The sequence below is a fragment of the Nerophis ophidion genome, linkage group LG09 (genome assembly GCF_033978795.1).
Source record: "Nerophis ophidion isolate RoL-2023_Sa linkage group LG09, RoL_Noph_v1.0, whole genome shotgun sequence".
NCBI classification, from domain to species: domain Eukaryota; kingdom Metazoa; phylum Chordata; class Actinopteri; order Syngnathiformes; family Syngnathidae; genus Nerophis; species Nerophis ophidion.
Genome location: NC_084619.1, coordinates 25,850,312 through 25,871,219, shown reverse-complemented (window position 1 = coordinate 25,871,219; position 20,908 = coordinate 25,850,312).

The following is a 20,908-nucleotide window of genomic DNA, read 5'->3' as shown; positions in this document are numbered from 1 at the left end:
AGGTTAGGAGGTGGGCATATTACTCTTAACGTCCTGTTAGACGTCATCGCCCCCGCCATTCACGGAATGCTATTTGCGTGCGGACCAGAAACATGCATTTCGCTGCTTCTATCGGCACATGTATGAGATTGCAAGGCATACTGGGTGATACAGAGTACACTGGCGGTTGTGATATAAACAACTTTAACACTCCTATTAATATTCGCCATATTGTGTACCCACACAAAAGAAGAACGACAAACATATTTTGGGAGAAAATATTCACAGTAACACAACATAAACGCAACACAACAAATACCCAGAATCCTTTGCATCCATGTACTTCCTGACTATGTTATACACCCAGCGAGCACCAACCCCCCCGCCCCCTGCGTGGTTGAGGTGGGCGGGGTTTGGTGCTCACGGGGTGTATAACATAGTCAGGATGTGTCATGGATGCAAAAGATTCTGGGTATTTGTTGTGTTGCGTTTATGTTGTGCTACTGTGGTCCTGATTGTTGTTTGTGCTTACGCACCAAACAGCAGTTCAGAGTACCCACCCTTTTTGGGTACACTCGAGGGAGTACTGGAAAGTGCTCCCCCGGGTGATTCCCTTGTCCTACTGGGGGACTTCAACGCTCATGTTGGCAACGACAGTGAAACCTGGAGAGGCGTGATTGGGAAGAATGGCCGCCCGGATCTGAACCCGAGTGGTGTTTTGTTATTGGACTTTTGTGCTCGTCACAATTTGTCCATTACAAACACCATGTTCAAACATAAGGGTGTCCATATGTGCACTTGGCACCAGGACATCCTAGGCCGCAGTTCCATGATCGACTTTCTAGTTGTGTCATCGGATTTGCGGCCTTATGTTTTGGACACTCAGGTGAAGAGAGGGGCGGAGCTTTCTACCAATCACCACCTGGTGGTGAGTTGGCTGCGATGGTGGGGGAGGATGCCGGACCGACCTGGCAGGCCCAAACGCATTGTGAGGGTCTGCTGGGAACGTCTGGCAGTGTCTCCTGTCAGAGAAAGTTTCAATTCCCACCTCCGGAAGAACTTCGAAAACGTCACGAGGGAGGTGCTGGACATTGAGTCCGAGTGGACCATGTTCCGCACCCCTATTGTCGAGGCGGCTGATCGGAGCTGTGGCCGCAAGGTAGTTGGTGCCTGTCGGGGCGGAAATCCTAAAACCGCTTGGTGGACACCAGCGGTGAGGGATGCTGTCAAGCTGAAGAAGGAGTCCTAACGGGTCCTTTTGGCTCATAGGACTCCGGAGGCAGTGGACAGGTACCGACAGGCCAAGAGGTGTACGGCTTCAGCAGTCGCTGAGGCAAAAACTCAGACATGGGAGGAGTTCGGGGAAGCCATGGAAAACGAATTCCGGACGGCTTCGAAGCGATTCTGGACCACCGTCCGCCGCCTCAGGAAGGGGAAGCAGTGCACTATCAACACCGTGTATGGTGTGGATCTTGTTCTGCTGACCTCAACTGCGGATGTTGTGGATAGGTGGAAGGAATACTTCGAAGACCTCCTCAATCCCACCAACACGTCTTCCTATGAGGAAGCAGTGCCTGGGGAATCTGTGGTGGACTCTCCTATTTCTGGGGATGATGTCGCTGAGGCAGATAAAAAAGCTCCTCGGTGGCAAGGCCCCGGGGGTGGACGAGACCCGCCCGGAGTTCCTTAAGGCTCTGGATGCTGTGGGGCTGTCTTGGTTGACAAGACTCTGCAGCATCGCGTGGACATCGGGGGCGGTACCTCTGGACTGGCAGACCGGGGTGGTGGTTCCTCTCTTTAAGAAGGGGGACCGGAGGGTGTGTTCCAACTATCGTGGGATCACTCTCCTCAGCCTTCCCGGTAAGGTTTATTCAGGTGTACTGGAGAGGAGGCTACGCCGGATAGTCGAACCTCGGATTCAGGAGGAACAGTGTGGTTTTCGTCCTGGTCGTGGAATTGTGGACCAGCTCTATACTCTCGGCAGGGTTCTTGAGGGTGCATGGGAGTTTGCCCAACCAGTCTACATGTGTTTTGTGGACTTGGAGAAGGCATTCGACCGTGTCCCTCGGGAAGTCCTGTGGGGAGTGCTCAGAGTATGGGGTATCGGACTGTCTTATTGTGGCGGTCCGCTCCCTGTACGATCAGTGCCAGAGCTTGCCGACAGTAAGTCGAACACATTTCCAGTGAGGGTTGGACTCCGCCAAGGCTGTCCTTTGTCAGCGATTCTGTTCATAACTTTTATGGACAGAATTTCTAGGCGCAGTCAAGGCGTTGAGGGGTTCCGGTTTGGTGACCGCAGGATTAGGTCTCTGCTTTTTGCAGATGATGTGGTCCTGATGGCTTCATCTGACCGGGATCTTCAGCTCTCACTAGATCGGTTTGCAGCCGAGTGTGAAGCGACCGGAATGAGAATCAGCACCTCCAAGTCCGAGTCCATGGTTCTCGCCCGGAAAAAGGTGGAGTGCCATCTCCGGGTTGGGGAGGAGACCCTGCCCCAAGTGGAAGAGTTCAAGTACCTAGGAGTCTTGGTCACGAGTGAGGGAAGAGTGGATCGTGAGATCGACAGGCGGATCGGTGCGGCGTCTTCAGTAATGCGGACATTGTACCGATCTGTTGTGTTGAAGAAGGAGCTGAGCCGGAAGGCAAAGCTCTCAATTTACCGGTCGATCTACGTTCCCACCCTCACCTATGGTCATGAGCTTTGGGTCATGACCGAAAGGATAAGATCACGGGTACAAGCGCCCGAAATGAGTTTCCTCCGCCGGGTGGCGGGGCTCTCCCTTAGAGATAGGGTGAGAAGCTCTGCCATCCGGGAGGAGCTCAAAGTAAAGCCGCTGCTCCTCCACATCGAGAGGAGCCACATGAGGTGGTTCGGGCATCTGGTCAGGATGCCACCCGAACGCCTCCCTAGGGAGGTGTTTAGGGCACGTCCAACCGGTAGAAGGCCACGGGGAAGACCCAGGACACGTTGGGAAGACTATGTCTCCCGGCTGGCCTGGGAACGCCTCGGGATCCCCCGAGAAGAGCTAGACGAAGTGGCTGGGGAAAGGGAAGTCTGGGTTTCCCTGCTTAGGCTGTTGCCCCCGCGACCCAACCTCGGATAAGCGGAAGAAGATGGATGGATGGATGGATGTCTTTTGTTCCCTGCTTCCAGTTTTGTTTGTTCATAGCCTAGTTCGTTATCTTCCAGCTCCCATGCTATCTCTTTTAGTTTGTTTTCCGCCTCGTGAGTGCTTTTTGTTTGTACCGTTTTGTTTGGTTTTGTTGTAGTGTGTAAATTAAAAACCATGTTTTCTTATTCAATGCCTGCCTCCATCTCTGCATCTTGGGGTTCGTCACAAACTAACTGACACATTTACTGTTAATATCTGCTTACTTTCTCTTTTAAGATGTTCTATCTACACTTCTGTTAAAATGTGATTATCACTTATTCTTCTGTTGTTTGATACTTTACATTAGATTTGGATGATAGCACAAATTCAGGTATCAATCCGATACCAAGCCGTTATAGGATCATACATTGGTTGTATTCAAAGTCCTCATGTGTCCAGGGACATATTTCCTGAGTTTATAAACATAGTACACATTTAAAAAAAAAAAAAACGACATGTTGTGATGCCAAAAAATATTGACATAATCATAGTAGTAGTATTGACTGGATATGTGCCAGTACTTGATATCATTACAGTGGATGTTAGGTATAGATCCACCAATGGTGCTTATCTACATTTTGATGTCCAGGGACATATTTCCTGAGTTTATAAACATAGTACACATTTTAAAAAAACAAAACGACATGTTGTGATGCCAAAAAATATTGACATAATCATAGTAGTAGTATTGACTGGATATGTGCCAATACTTGATATCATTACAGTGGATGTTAGGTATAGATCCACCAATGGTGCTTATTTACATATTGATGCCAATGAGCTATGGTGTGTAGTGAAGCATTTTTGGCTATTCCTCGTCCTGCAGGGATGATACTTGTATGAAACGTACTTTATTTTTTGGCCATGGAGACCAGGATTAGTGATTTAGAAGAAGCTAAAACACTGCTGACGGCAGATGGACTTTAGCCGCTAGCCTAGTAAACACCTCTTCCTGAGGGCGTTTCCGTGTTATAACTTGACCTTAATCTTTAGTTTCTAAGACAAAATGCGTCCGTTCACCCTTTTCTGTCTATACACTGTGTCTGCTTGTAAGTACTCAGTGATTGTGTGCCGCCGAACATGCTCGTCTGCTCGTAAACCAGCAATGTCACGGTACGTTTCAGAGACAGTATCATACTGAAAATGATTCATTAGTATTGCAGTATTATACTAATACCGGTATACCGTACAAACCTACACGGAACACAAAAATACTGAATGCCCTATAATGTTTTTTTATTATTATTGTTGTTTCTCATTTAACACAGTATTTTGTGTGTTTATTTGATAAATGTGCCTTTTGAAGTAATCTTCCTGAAAATAGGGTATTTATTTAGTTTTAGATACAGTACATTGTATCAGACAACAGTGATTGAAAATAAAAAGAAAGACATGTTTTTGCTTTGTTCCTTGCAAGACTCCCTACTATCTCCACCTATGTCATACTCAGTGCCAGCAGGATTAAGCACAAACTACTGGGATGATTTTCACTCCATTTGGAGGAAGGCTGAAGCAGAAAGAATCAATTTGATTGTGGGGGCAAATCCAAAATACAGGCTGCATACTGAAATCATCATTTTTGATGGTATGCAAATATATTTTTTTCTGTTGGGTCCATTGCTACTTTTTCACATAAACTGCTTGCAAACTTTGACTCATAATTTCTATTGTCCCTTACTCTATGTTGTGACATGAAAAGTGACCCATCCCAGTGGTCCCCAACCACCGGGCGGGCCGTGGCTCGATTGGTACCAGGCCGCACAATAATTTTTTATACATTTTTATTCTTCTTTAATTAAAATTTTTTGTATTTATTTTTTTTCTATTAAATCAACATAAAAAACACAAGATACACTTCCAATTAGTGCACCAACCCAAAAAATCTCCCTTTTTCATGACAAAAATCTCCCTTTTTCATGACAAAAACCTCCCTTTTTCATGACAAAAAAAAATGAATCTCTCCCCCACCCCACCACCCACCGCCGTTGGACAAATTATCAAGCATTGACCGTTCCGCAGCTACAAAAAGGTTGGGGACCACTGCCCGATCCTACATTTTAAACTTGTCAGACATATGTAATGCAAACATATACATACTGTATGTTACAAATGCTGTCCTACATGATGTGGAAATACAATATCATGAGTTTGCTGTGTTTTAAGTCATCCTGTGTAACGGATGCCCGCGAGTGTGACTGTGCAGAAGCAGGGCCTTAACCAGGATTTAAAAAATATCAAAGTCAAAAATTGGTGGTCCAAGAGAAGCTTTAGAAGTCTGAAATCATGGGTATCCCAGCAGCAAATGAATAATATTACCTTGAGTAACACAACGAACAATCCACTCTTTTCAATTACTATGCTGAAGTTTACTGTATTAAACAATTTTAACATCTTTAAAGCGTAAGTTTAAGAACTTTGCATCATTTCAAATCCAACATGGATTTGAATCCAAGACCTTGTACTTTTCTTTTCAAGTACTGGTGACACACGCCACAAGAGCCACCGGAAGTTAAAAGGAGAAATCTGTCTTGTTATTCTAATCAGTGACATACCATGACATGGCCAGGAACACATTTGGGGTAAAATTTCCTGTAAAAGCGCCTTGTCATTCAATAATTTACATGTGACATCTGCTTCTTTATGCAAAACGCCACCACCCCATACGCAGAGCATCTATTTTTGCTTGTCACCGCAATACAGCTGTTTAATTTACCTAAAGTCTGCTTGTCTTGGACAGGAAGTCAGTCACAAACACAGAATAAATTATCCAGTTTACTTTCAAAATAAAAAAGTTTGTCATCAAGGCGGTCGTATTTTACATTTTTATAAGTCCCAAAGGGACGGACATTAAGTCATGTGTCAGAGGTTATTCCAGACGTAATTTCACTTTGCTGACACAAATACTGATTCTGGATGGTCCAAATTAAAGAATCACATACAGGCTAGTGTTGTGTTGTTCGCGAACGATTTGTTCGAACGAACGAATCTTTTGAGTGAACATACTGAACCGAATCACTTCAGGAACTGATTCGTTCCTTTCTCAGTTCAGTTGAGCTCCACCGTGACCATGCCGGTATGAGTGGAACTGGCGCATTCTGTGACTCATTTAACCCTCGACGTTGGCGAACGACGCAGCCAGCTACTCATCATGGGGGCGGGGGGAAGGACTGAGCAAAAGATTTTTTCACCGCGGATTAACGACGTGAATCACTCAGTAACCCTCTCTCTCTCTGCTCTGCTTGCCCCAATGCCGCGAGTGATTCTCCTCCCGTCGCGGGGATATGTTTCATGCCATTGGCATCCATTCTCCATTCTAACGGCTAATATTGACTAAAGTCACATGGAAACAAACACACACGCACCCCGCCCCCATTATCTCAACACATACAATTTTTATTGCATATTTAAGTTGATGTTTCCATTTTCATATTTTTAAATGTGTCATGGTCCACGTCTTGGATCATGGCATATTCTGGTTTTGGTTCTGTTTAACACATTCTGTCTAGTATTTGTCTTCCTCAGTTCTTTGTGGCACTTCCTGGTTTTGTTTCCGTTGTCATTGTTACCCATTTAGTGTCACCTGTCTCTGCTTTGATCACGCGCACCTGCCCTTGATTATTTATATCCCTATATATGCACGCCTTTGTTTGACATTCAGTCTTGGACTCTTGTTTGCTCCCACGTAACAGATGACGTCACATTCCAGCATTGTGGTAACTATTGGCGCTCGATTAGTTTCCACGCTATTTTTTTTGTTCTTTTCCCTAGTTCTCACACTAGCGCTTTTTGTTCTTTCTAGCTTCCACGCTAGTTCTGTTGTTTTGTTTGTTAGTGCCTTCATGCAAAGTGTTTTGTTTCCTAGTCTGTTTTATAGTGTTCTTTAGTGTGTAAGTAAATCATTATCCTTACCCTCACGCTGTGTTCCATCTTTGCTGCACCCACGAGAGAACTCGTCACCACAATGCCGAGACGTCACAAAATGTAAGCTAAACAATTTTTTGTTTTTATGTTGGCATTTCTGGCACTTGGTTTAATATTTGTTTTGTTTTATTTAAGGTAGCCTATTTATTTTCTTTTTGTTTGTACATTTAAGTCGATATTTTCTTTGTTATATTTTTAAACGTAAGCTACAGAACATTTAATTTTTATGTTGGCATTTCTGGCTCTTAATTTATTTGTTTTATTTTGAAAGTATTTATTTTCTTTTTGTTTGCATATTTAAGTTAACATTTTCTTTGCTACAGAACTTTTAGTTTTTATGTTGGCATTTGTTAAGGGTTTCTTAATTTAATATTTGTTTTTGCAGAGAGCGATTCACGTCTGTCGCCCTCTGGCCCACAGAACTGTAGCTGAGTGATTCAGGCTCGCTTCACGGACCTACAAGAACTGACTGGTTGTCGCTGAGGACTTTACCGGAAGTCGCAGACAATAACGTCACAAGGGTGAGTGAGGGCTCCTCACGTCCTCACATTGTTTTTAATGGGAGCTTCGAGCAGCAAGAGCTATTCGGACCGAGGAAAGGACAATTTCCCCATTAATTTGAGCGAGGATGAAAGATTTGTGGATGATGATATTGATAGCGAAGGACTAGAAAATATATAAATAAATAAAGTAAAAAAAAAAAAAGGCGATTGCATTGGGACGCAGTCAGATGTTTTTACACACATTTACTAGGATAATTCTGGAAAATCCCATATCTTTCTATTGTGTTGCTAGTGTTTTAGTGATATTTAACAGTACCTGACAGTCGGAGGGGTTTGTCCACGGGTGTCTTGACGCCAGTCTCTGAGGGAAGTCGACGGCAGCTGCATGGACGGTGCAAGCTCAGCTTATCTCCGGTAAGAGGCGACTTTTTACCACCATTTTCTCACCGAAACCTGCCGGTTGACAAGTGGTCGGGATCCATGTTCGCTTGACCTCTCTGATCAATAGTAAAGTTTCACCTCCGGGAATTTTAAGCAAGGAAACACCGTGTTGTTGTGGCTAAAGGCTAAAGTTTCCCACCTCCATCTTTCTACTTTGACTTCTCCATTATTAATTGAACAAATTGCAAAAGATTCAGCAACACAGATGTCCAGAATACTGTGTAATTGCGCCATGAAAAGAGACAACTTTTAGCCGCAAATGGTGCTGCGCTAATATGTCCCCTGCAACCCGGGACGTCACGCGCACACGTCATCATTCCTCGACGTTTTCAACAAGAAACTCAGCGGGAAATTTAAAATTGTAATTTAGTAAACTAAAAAGGGCGTATTGGCATGTGTTGCAATATTAATATTTCATCATTGATATATAAACTATCAGACTGCGTGGTCGGTAGTAGTGGGTTTCAGTAGGCCTTTAATATATAGCATCTACTGTATTACGTTGAACAAAGTACCATATAGTAGGGCCTACTGTATATACAAAGTGCAATCAAGTATTGTTTTATACCTACCCTGTTTGGAAGTAATGTAGGGTCTTACTATACTTGGGTTTACTTTCCTTATACTGACAGAAAAGTGTAATTATAGTTGGCATACTCAAACTTTGAATCACATGGTGTGACCTACTTTATACTGCAGTAACACATTGAGGTACCCAAACATTCTATATTTTACATATTATCTTGTGAAGTTTATTGCGCAGCTTAGCTTGGAAGCTGGAAGGCAAAATATGGAAATTGGCACTGGGTGCTGAAGAGGTCATTTTGTTTACTAATAACTGCTGAAGTGTCCTTAAGCAAAAGTCCTCTCAGAGTACAGATACAGTATAAAACCACATATGTTGATGTGAACTATTACACTTGAAAGTAATTTATTATTACAACACAAAAGTAAAATAGTATTAGAACCATATAGTACAGGGGTGTTGAATGTACTGCCCAAGGGCCGGATCAGGCCCGCCAACAAGTTTTATACTGCCGGCGAGATGGGTTTGTTAAGTAGAAAAATGAACCTGAAATTTTTGAATGAAAGAAACCGCTGTTTTAAATGTTTCCACTAGATGTCGAAATAGCAATTCTTTCTATCTTTGTAGATGATGCTACATATCTACAAAATAAACCGCATGATGTAAGTATATCAGTCCAGGAAAATGACCAAACTACATAAATAACATCCTGTCATTTGATTTCGATATATATATTTTTTTACCTTGATAGAAAATTAACACAAATGAGTTGACTGATGGGGCTTCACGGTGGCAGAGGGGTTAGTGCATCTGCCTCACAATACGAAGGTCCTGCAGTCCTGGGTTCAATCCCAGGCTCGGGATCTTTCTGTGTGGAGTATGCATTTTCTCCCCGTGAATGCGTGGGTTCCCTCTGGGTACTCCGGTTTCCTCCCACCTCCAAAGACATGCACCCGGGTGTTGATTGGCAACACTAAATTGGCCCTAGTGTGTGAATGTGAGTGTGAATGTTGTCTGTCTGTCTGTGTTGGCCCTGCGATGAGGTGGCGACTCGTCCAGGGTGTACACCGCCTTCCGCCGGATTGTAGCTGAGATAGGCGCCAGCGCCCCCTGCCACCCCAAAAGGGAATAACCGGTAGAAAATGGATGGATGGATGGAGTTGACTGATGAACTTCATCATCAGAAAATCTAAATAACGACAAATAGAGATTGAATCTATTAACCACAACATGTAAATGGAAAAAAAAAACAACAAAATGATTTGGACAATTTCAGAATGTGCTCATTTTATTGTTAAAGAAAGAAAACAAGTTATCATGCCATGATTTTACCAGTCCGGCCCACTTAGGAGTAGATTTTTCTCCATGTGGCCCCTGATTTTAAATGAGTTTGACACCCCTGATATAGTATAACCTAAACTTGGTATTTATGCACTTGTTAACTTTTTATAGTTAAGCGTAAGCATAATTGTTTTCCTAAATTTTACCGAGGTCGTATTCCCACAGCATGAAGTCTGTATTACATTGTGACTGTGTCATTTTTCATGCAAAAGGCAAGTAATTATTGGTATTTAATTAACTCTGTTGATATGTTGCCAATATTTTTTTCTCTGGATGTTAGTGTGAAATCTGCTGATATGGTTGTATACTTGACTATTGTGAAGTGGAAATACGCTTTGGTTATTAATTCACAACACAAACTGAAACTAGCTGAGCATTCATATTCTCTAATGCGAAGCGTTATCGGGCAACCACGCATATTAAGTTCTTCAAAAATGTTTTTTACAGTGAAACGTGATTAGGTATCATCAGTCTTGTAAGTGTGGGGAAATGACAGAGACAGCAGAGATTCCCTCCGAATAATGCAGATGAGAAGTAATTTTAGCATGCATTGATTGCTTTGCCGCGACATTCTGGAGTCGATATTGTTAACAATTTAAGCCCACGAAGAAAAGACTTCATCTTTTGTCTGGCAGTAAAATACATTTGTGTGGGAATATCTACAATGCCAGTGATTGTACCAGCAACTACAATACAATTTGAGCAATTATTTTAGCAGGCAACTTGTGAAGGGAAAAATTAAAATCTTGGTTTATGGCAGGGTTCAGCAACCCGCGGCTCTCGAGTGACTCCCTGGAGCATTTTTCAAAAAGCATTGAAAATGGAAATAGATGGGGGAAAAAATAATTGTTTTGTATTAGTTGTCATGATGAGGGGTTTTTCGCGGCTTACTGCAAAGTTTGTTCTCCTGGATGCAAACGGACTTCTCCGAACAAGGGTAGCAGGTAGGAACATATTTAATTAGCAATTAATCCTACACAGCAGAAATGACAGGAACCAAAATAAAAGGAAGGCATGCCGTTCGCACCAAAAGCTGAGGGAAAAAACTTAGGACATGAAACATGAAACTAACTGTGGCATGAATTAACATAAACTTACTTGGCATGGCATGATCCATGAGAAGAGCAATAGCAAAAATACCAGCATGAACACAGCATGAAAAGATTTGGCCTGACTGACTAGCAAAGACAAGCTTGAATACAGTCTGATAGTTTACATATCAATGATGAAATCTTCACATTGCAACACATGCCAATACGGCCTTGTTAGTTTACTAAATTGCAATTTAAATTTCCCGCAAGGTATTCTTGAGTTTGAGTTTGAGTTTATTTCGAACATGCAGGCATACATACAACATGATACATCACAATTTCCAGTTTTTCTTTTCAACATGTTCGAAAAGGAGTAAGAAGAAGCAGAGCTTATTTAATCCTACCCCTTTTTTTTACATAACACTTGCTAAAACTTTTGTTCACTTCCTGTTCTCAATGTATTCACACTGTATACTCCTTAAGTAATAAGTAATCACGATAAAAATAAATAAACAAATAAATAATTGGTGAAGCAAGTTTTATTCCATACGATGAGATAAGTAAGATTATTTTGAGAATGAATGGGTGAGTAAAATCAGAATGTTTATCATAGTTCTTCTTTTTTGTACTTTGTAAACACTTCCAGTTTGAAGAGTTTCTTGAAGTGGATCATATAAGTACATTGTTTGATTGCTTTGCTAAATCCATTCCATAATTTAATTCCACATACTGATATACTGAAGGTCTTAAGTGTTGCACGTGCATACAAATGTTTTAAATTACATTTTTCTCTAAGATTATATTTCTCTTCTTCTGTTGAGAAGAATTGTTGTATATTCTTGGGAAGAAGGTTATAGTTTGCTTTGTGTATAATCTTAGCTGTTTGCAATTCCACTATGTTGTGGAATTTCAGTATCTTTGATTCAATGAATAAAGGGTTTGTATGTTCTCTATATCCAACATTATGTATTATTCTAACTGATCTTTTTTGTAACACTGTTAGTGAATGAAGTGTACTTTTGTAATTATTTCCCCATATTTCTACACAGTAACTCAGATATGGTAACACTAGTGAGCAGTAGAGAATATAAAGTGATTTTTAGTCTAGAACATACTTGGCTTTATTCATTATTGACATATTTCTTGCTACTTTATGTTGTATATTTTTTACATGAGATTTCCAGTTCAATTTATCATCAATCATTATACCTAGAAATTTGGTTTCATTTACTCTTTCAATTTCTATTCCGTCTATTTGTATTTGTCTTTGACTTTCTTTTCTACTGTTACCAAATAGCATTATTTTAGTTTTACTGAGATTCAATGATAGTCTGTTTTTGTCAAACCATTTTTTTAATTTGTTCATTTCTTCTGTTATTATTTGTATTATCTTGTGAGTGTTCTCTCCTGAACAAAACGCTGTTGTATCATCCGCAAATAATACTAACTATAAATCTCTTGTAACTTTACAAATGTCATTTATATAAAGATTGAATAATTTAGGACCTAGTACTGATCCCTGAGGTACACCACAGGAAATATTTAGCATTGTTGAAGTGCGTTCGCCTAGCTTCACGTATTGTTTCCTGTTCGTTAGATAACTTCTTATCCAATTTAAGACTAACCCTCTGATGCCATATCGTTGTAGTTTTTTTATTAAAATAATGTGATTAATTGTGTCAAATGCTTTAGTTAGATCCATAAACACTGCTGCCGCACATTTTTTACTATCTATTGCATTGGTAATTTTTTCTGTGCTTTCAATTAAAGCCATTGAAGTTGAAACATTAGCTCTGTATCCATATTGGTTCTCTTCGAGTATTCTATTTTTATTTATGAAACTCTCTAATCTGTTATTGAACAGTTTTTCGCTGATTTTAGAAAATTGTGGAAGTAAAGAAACAGGTCTATAACTTGTAAATAGATGTTTATCGCCAGTCTTATAAATTGGTGCAACTTTAGCTATTTTCATTTTGTTTGGAAATGTACCTGTTTGAAATGATAGGTTACTAATATACATTAATGGTCCTGAGATCTCATCAATAACCTTTTTTATCGTATCCATATCAATTCCGTTACAATCAGTTAAAGTCTTTGATTTACATTTTTTCACAATTTTAACTATTTCTTCCTGTGTCACATTACTGAGGAACATGGAGTTGGGATTTCGCTCTATGCTATCATTATAGTCCTCAATTGAAGCTGGGTCTGGAATCCTTTCTTCCAATTTTGGGCCAATATTTACAAAGTAGTTAGTTATTAAAGCTTTCAACTACTTCCTTTATGTTGTCATTATGTTTATTTCCGTCTAAGAAGTATTGGGGGTAATCCCTCTTAGTGCCATTTTTTATAATGCTATTGAGAATGCCCCATGTTGCTCTCATATTATTTTTGTTCCTGTCCAATAACTCACTGTAATATTCTTTTCTACATGATCGCCGTATGTTTGTTAACTTGTTTTTATACTTTTTGTACTTAACTTCTGCCTCTGTAGTTCTTTGTACTATACATTTTCTATATAGTGTATTCTTCTTCTTACAAGCATTTTGTAATCCTTTTGTCATCCATGGTTGATTATTCTTTCTCTGTTTACTACTGAGTTGTCTCCATGGGCAATGTTTGTCATAAAGTATTATGAACTTGTTTAAGAAATGTTAATATGCTTCATCAACCTCTTTTTCATTGTACACATTGTCCCAATCTTGCTTTTGTAGCTCCATTTTGAAATCAATCATCCTCTTCTCTGTGCACAGTCTTTGAAATGTCCTTTTGTCCTCCATGTTCTTTTTGCAGTTTCCGTCATATATTGTAAAAACTGGCAGATGATCACTAACGTCGATTATTAGTAAACTTACTTGTAGTGTTATTATTAAAATCATTTGTAAAAATATTATCAATAAGTGTGCCACAGTGTCCTGTGATTCTGCTTGGCTTTGTGATTTTAGGATATAAACTTATGCTCTACATTGTATCAATGAAGTCATCAATAAACTTTTGCTTGTTAGGGTTCAATAAGTCAATATTAAAGTCACCGCATAAGAAAATGATTTTTTTACCATTGTCCATGTAAGTTGCCTTGATCCATTCTTCAAATGTTTCTATTCTGTTGAAAACGTTGTGGTATGATGACGCGTGGGCGTGACGTTAGTAGCGGACATTTTTCTCCCAGCACCGATCACCTAAAAGTAGTCTGTTTTTATCGCATAATTACACAGTATTCTGGACATCTGTGTTGCTGAATCTTTTGCAATTTGTTCAATTAATAATTCAGACTACGAAGAAGAAAAACGTTGGTAGAAAGCGGTGTATTGCAGCCGGCTGTAGCAACATAAACACAGCCGGTGTTTCTTTGTTTGTTGTGAAGCTTTAATATGGAAAAGAGCTGTCAAGCGAATATGGTTCCCGACCACATGTCAACCGGCAGGTTTCGGTGAGAAAAGTGTGGTAATAAATCGTCTCTTACCGTAAACATGAGCGGAGCTTGTGTCGTTCCTCCTGCAGCTGTCAAAGAGGCAGCTGCGACTTTTTTGGCTCCTTAATGGCTTCCCTCAGAGACACTGGCGGTCACCACACCCCTCCGACTTTCAGTTATGACTATATAATCTCACTAAAAAACTAGTAAAACAATAAGCAGATAAGGGATTTTCCAGAATTATCCTAGTAAATGTGTCTAATAACATCTGAATCGCTCCCACTGCCCTCGTCTTTTTTTTTCATCTTCTAGTAGTTCAATCTCAATATCCTCATCCACGAATCTGTCATCCTCGCTCAAATTAATGGGGAAATTGTCGCTTTCTCGGTCCGAATCGCTCTACTTGAGAGTATTGCAGGCGTAACTCGTTGCGTGAAAAGCAAATCATAAACCCAGGCTGAACAAACAAAAGAGGACGGCTTTAAAAGTGACGGTGATTATCTGTAGCAGGTGTGCGGGGCCGTGAGCAGCAGGTGAACTGATGAGTAACCATGGTAAATGACTAAACAGGAAGTATGAGGGTAGAACGACGGAGTGAATAAAAATGCAACAAACCATAATAAGGGAAAATCGGAGTACAGATCTTAACAATTCGGGTGTTACCAGTTAGTGGTCAATTGTACGGAATATGTACTGTACCGTGCAATCTACTACTACCGTATGTCCCGGCAAGAAATCTGCGTTCAAAAGACTCCGGCTTATTAGTGATTCCTAGAGCTCAAAAAAAGTCTGCGGGCTATAGAGCGTTTTCCGTTCGGGCTCCAGTACTCTGGAATGCCCTCCCGGTAACAGTTCGAGATGCTACCTCAGTAGAAGCATTTAAGTCTCATCTTAAAACTCATCTGTATACTCTAGCCTTTAAATAGACCTCCTTTTTAGACCAATTGATCTGCCGCTTCTTTTCTTTTCTTTCTCCTATGTCCCCCCCTCCCTTGTGGAGGGGGTCCGGTCCGATGACCATGGATGAAGTACTGGCTGTCCAGAGTCGAGACCCAGGATGGACCGCTCGTCGGGACCCAGGATGGACCGCTCGCCTGTATCGGTTGGGGACATCTCTACGCTGCTGATCCGCTTGAGATGGTTTCCTGTGGACGGGACTCTCACTGCTGTCTTGGAGCCACTATGGATTGAACTTTCACAGTATCATGTTAGACCCGCTCGACATCCATTGCTTTCGGTCCCCTAGAGGGGGGGGGTTGCCCACATCTGAGGTCCTCTCCAAGGTTTCTCATAGTCAGCATTGTCGCTGGCGTCCCACTGAATGTGAATTCTCCCTGCCCACTGGGTGTGAGTTTTCCTTGCCCTTTTGTGGGTTCTTCCGAGGATGTTGTAGTCGTAATGATTTGTGCAGTCCTTTGAGACATTTGTGATTTGGGGCTATATAAATAAACATTGATTGATTGATTGACTAATAAAAAGTTTCAATCAGTACTGTTTGTTCAATTTACAGCAATGCACTGCAACAACAACAACAGTGTCAGAGTTTGTTTGTGACGAACCCCAAGATGCAGAGATGGAGGCAGGCATGGAGTGAGAAAACATGATTTAATTTAAATAATAAAACACGAACAAACAAAAGGATACTAACACAAAGCGCCCACGAGGCGGATAACAAACTAAAGAAGCTAGCATGGGAGCTAGAAAACAAAACGGAACTTATCATGGAAGCTAGCAAGATTCGAGCAGGAAACAGAAGTCGTACATGTAATATAAAAACAAACTTGGAAGCAGGGAACAAAAGGCAGTAAGCTAAAAAACGCAATCAAACATAGCTTACCACAACGCTGCATGGACAAGACAAGATACGACACGACAGGTAGCAACAACAAGAGCGACATCGACATGACAATAATCCAGCCTTGACTGTAAGACAAAGCAGGTACAAATAGGAGTGGGCTGATTGACACCAGGTGTGGCCAGGTGCTAATCAGCCGCAGTTGAGGGAAAAAAAAGCACTCAGGGAGACAAACAGGAAGCTGAACCAAAATAAGAGTGCTGACAGGAACTAAGGACAGGAAATACTAAACACACAGAGGAAAACCGAAAACACAAACAAACTGTCAGTGGCAAGCCTGACAAACAGTAGATTTTAAAGGTAAAAATACTGGCAGCTCCGTCCTAGAATTTTACTGTAATAATAACAGTGGTTGCGTTTTTTTAATTTACAGCAATGCCTGGTAAAAACAAAAACTGTAGAATTTACTGTAGTGTGGGGTGGACAAGGCGAATTAAATAAACATTATTGGAGTTAGACGTGCTGTGTTATGTGCGTTGTATCACAATGATAGTTTTCACATTGCACCGAGTTAGAAATGTGCTGACAGTAATGACCCTCCTGTCATTTGATTTCCTGCGGTGTGGAAATTAGTCGTCACCTGCGTCGTGTGTCATGCAGAGCTGCCTGTCACACTGTAGCAGCTCTTAAACATTAAATAGTGCTGACCTGTCTACTGGGTTGTCACTACCTGAGTTGATATAAAATATTGTTTTTCTTAATACTTTGTGATGTCTATGAATCTTCTCATTCATCCAGGTCTTCATCTCAGTCAATCGATCCCAACTGGACTGCAACTTGACTCTTTTTTTTTTTTTTTAGGTTAATCACGGTAAAGTTCAAGTACCACTGATAGTCACACACACACTAGGTGTGGTGTAATTACCCTCTGCATTTGACCCATCCCCTTGCTCCACCCACTGGCCCCGCTCGGGAATCATTTGGGTGATTTAACCCCCAATTCCAAGCCTTGATGCTGAGTGGATAATGGGTCCAATTTTTATAGTCTTTGGTATTACTTGGCCGGGGTTTGAACTCAAAACCTACCAATCCCAGGGTGGACACTGAGCAGGTAGTCTGATAAATTAGTCGTAATTTCATAAAGATAAAGTACATGTTTTTAAAGCCCTTGTACTAGAGTGAACGTCAGCACTTCTTCAACATATTGGCCGTTTTATTAAAAAATATATATATATTGGGGTAGGAAGAATAAAAAGATTGGGCAAATAATAAGGACGCAAACATCCTTTGTGCCTTGTGCTTTCACACACTACCTGCACACGCGGAGAGGATGTTACACGACCCTCTTGAACGTAATCTACAATTTCTCAATGAGTCACACAGGACAACTCAAGGCTGACATCAGAGAGCTTTGCATCATAGTTTATACGCCAGATGATTAATGCACCTGCATTTTCTATTAGGACGCTTATGGAACCGCCGTTGTCATTATTCCCTGCTGCAATCACTATATTAGGTTTCATATTAATCAGAGCAGCGTGAGACGTGCGTGCAAAGGCCCTCCACAGCGCGTGTCAAGCAAATTAGCATGGGCGACAAGAAACGTACCGTGACCGCCGAGGGTCTGATGCATTCCAAGAGAGATGGGTTCATTCCCACACAACTCCCTTGTGATTTAAACGTGTGGGCTGTATTTTGCTGAAATGATTGCAACGCCGATGTGTCTCTGGTGCCGCTGTGTGAAGTTTCAGAGCAAACTCTTAACGTGCTTTCTGCTGACGGGATAGAAAGCGAGATGCCTGCCTTAGGATAATGTGTAGCAGCCCTGCTAAATTCAATGTACGTGTTAATTAATTTATGCTTGAACGACCGAGAAACACAGCCTCAAGAGTTATTTTCCCTGACACATGAAATGGTGTTATGTCTCTGCGTTTTTGAAAAGCTTATAAATAATGTATGAATTTTTTGGCGAAGAGTGTTAAATCAAAGTTGTCTGCTACTTGGATGGTGATAATATGCACATATGACGTCTTGAGGCAATCGCGGCATCAAAGTGTTGCAGCGCATGCTTGTATTACTCGTTTAAATATATGGAAAACACGCCCCATCTTATACACGTAACAGGACGGATGAGAAAGTCATTCTCCTATTAGGCAAGTCAATGTCATCTGCGAGAGCACAAACATATTATTCTTAGGACCCTATCACACTACTTGGTGCAGCTGTGAGGCTTGAGGCCATCCCCAACCAATCTCCTGTGGTCAATTAGAGAAGCCATCAGGATTTGTCTTCATTTATTTTTTTCCTACGTTGCAGTCCCCCAGAAAGGATTTTCATCATCTAATTTCTCTGCATATTTATTGAGCGTCTCAACTACAGGTAGCATAAAATCAATACATCGCACGCATGCACGTTGCAGAAAAGGTAACGTCAACACCTCCCGTCTATCTGTCTCCTTTAGCGGAACCCCTTTCTGCTTTTCATGCAAACGATTTTACAGCGAGACTGTTTCAAAAAGAGCCCTAGCACGGAAATTGTGACAAATGGAATCTGTTATGAGTGGAACAGTCTCCAGGGACACGCTTGGCCTTCAAACAGGGAAAACAACGCTGAAGATGGGCCAAAAGCAAATAGGACTGGCGACACTAAAACAGAGAAACCTTCAAAGAGGACAATCGTAACATGAATACACTCCGCACCCACCTTCTGATAATTAAAAGCCGGGCTCCAAACAATGGTCTATGGGAGATTGCCCAAGAGGTTTTTCTTGGGGTGGGTCAAATCAGTAAGCACTGCAACAAGCATCATTATGTTTTATCCAGCGTAAAAGCCAACACACTTTTTACTATAAACACAACAAATCATAAATAAAACAGCAACAATCGGTTTTATTTGTATTTCAAGAACTTATTAAATCTTATTTTTTTTACTACTTTTGTGTTTCCCTCTTGTTTTCATGTGTTATTATTGTCATGATCCGCTTCGTGGATCGTTTATTGTTTTGTCGTTTATATGTTCTGATCATGTTTAGTTCTAGACTCGGCCGATCCCTGTTTTTGTGCACTTCCTGTTTTGTCTCGTTTCCATGGTTTCGTCATTTGTTCACCTGCTCTGGCGTCAGGCGCACCTGTGTTCTATTTATTGTTTGAGTATATAAGCCTGCGTTATTCCTTAGTTCGTCCTTGGTCCATTGCTTGCTTTTCGCAACACGTCACATTTTGTATCCTGTGTCCTAGATTAGTTTGTGCTAAGTTCCGCCTTAGCTTCACGTGCGTGCGGCACGTCGTTTAGTGGTATTTCTGTTTCCTGCTAAGTTTTAGCATTAGCTTTCCGTGCGTTGGCACGCGCTTTGTTTTTCCCTGTTTGCACCAGTGTTCTTTTCTTTTATTACATTAAAAACAATTCTTACCTGCAATCCTGCTGACTGGTCGTGTGTGCATCCACGAAGTAGCAACCCCGCGCAGCAAGTGCGCCGTGTACGCGTGACAATTATATATATATATATATATATATATATTCTTTTTTTGCCTTTTGGGACTGTGTGACAAGGGGTGGCAATTCCGTCACCTCTGCGGTGCTTTTTGTGGACTTCTAGATGTGCCTCCCGGGAGCCTTTTGGCCATGGAGACCAGCTGCTGGGTCTCTGCCACACCAAAGTCCGTTTGGAGGGACTGGAGGAGATGCGGATGAGGGGACAGGGTCGCGGAGCTAGCACTGAGCGCCGGGACGGAGAGGCTTCGCTGAGTCTTGGCTGGGTGAACAGGTGTCGGACACCTAAGTCTCCTTAGACCTATCCTCGCTCATCCATGCGAACTGGATGCTGGCCGAGAGTTGGTTGGCGGCCGAGAGTGGAGTCGGCTCTCTTGGTTGCTTTGTGGGGTCTGCTCCAGTCTCCGGCCATGCTCCCTCCACCCCAGCGGACGATGGCGTGGAACACCGCGGAACACCGCAGAGGCCACCACAATGTATATGTTTCTTTTACTTTTTTTATTCAAAGCTGGATGTAGAAGTGGCTGGTTGCATCAGCTCTGCTCTTTTAATGTCTTTCATGTCCTTTGTGTTCTTTGATGTTTCCCTCTTACTCACATGTGAGAGGGATGTGTACTATGGCAATGAGTTGTTGATGTTCTTTCCCTTGGCCTCAGTCTGGACCCCCTCTCCAGTTGCCCAGGCTTAGACTGATTTTTTTTATTTCTTTTTATTTTATTTTAATCTTCTATTTTTTTTCTCCCATTCCCCCCCTCTTGTTTACCTGTATCTCACCTTTTTTGTAAGGGGCGCTGGAAGCCGGCAGACCCGTCAGCGATCCTGTTCTGTCTCCCTGTAATGTTTGTCTGATCTTGAATGGGATTTTGCTGAAAATTTTAATTTTCCTGAAGGAACTCTTCTGAAAGAATAAATGAAGTACTATCTAATCTAATCTAAGAGTTGTTCACCAGTGGTCAAAAACTACTACATCAAAAGTTGAATATGTAATTTTTTTGTGATGATTTTCTTAACACCAATAGGGAACAGATAGCCAGGAAACAACAAGGAAATTGAACAGCATTACTAACAATTAAAATGCTTCTGTTACGTTCGACAGGGGAAAGAGACAGCATTGAGGCAGAAAGTCGGTATAGCAAGGCGTATTTATTACCCATGATGATGTGGTGGAGTGTGTATGCTACTATGTGTGTGGTGCAAGACTATGTGAAGTGTTTTACTAGGAAATGTTACCAGCACGTTTTGTGGGTGCGTGTTGATCAGAATCAAGAAGTCCAATAGGACGAAGCTGGTTGGGAAATCCGAGAGACAGGTGAAAGGT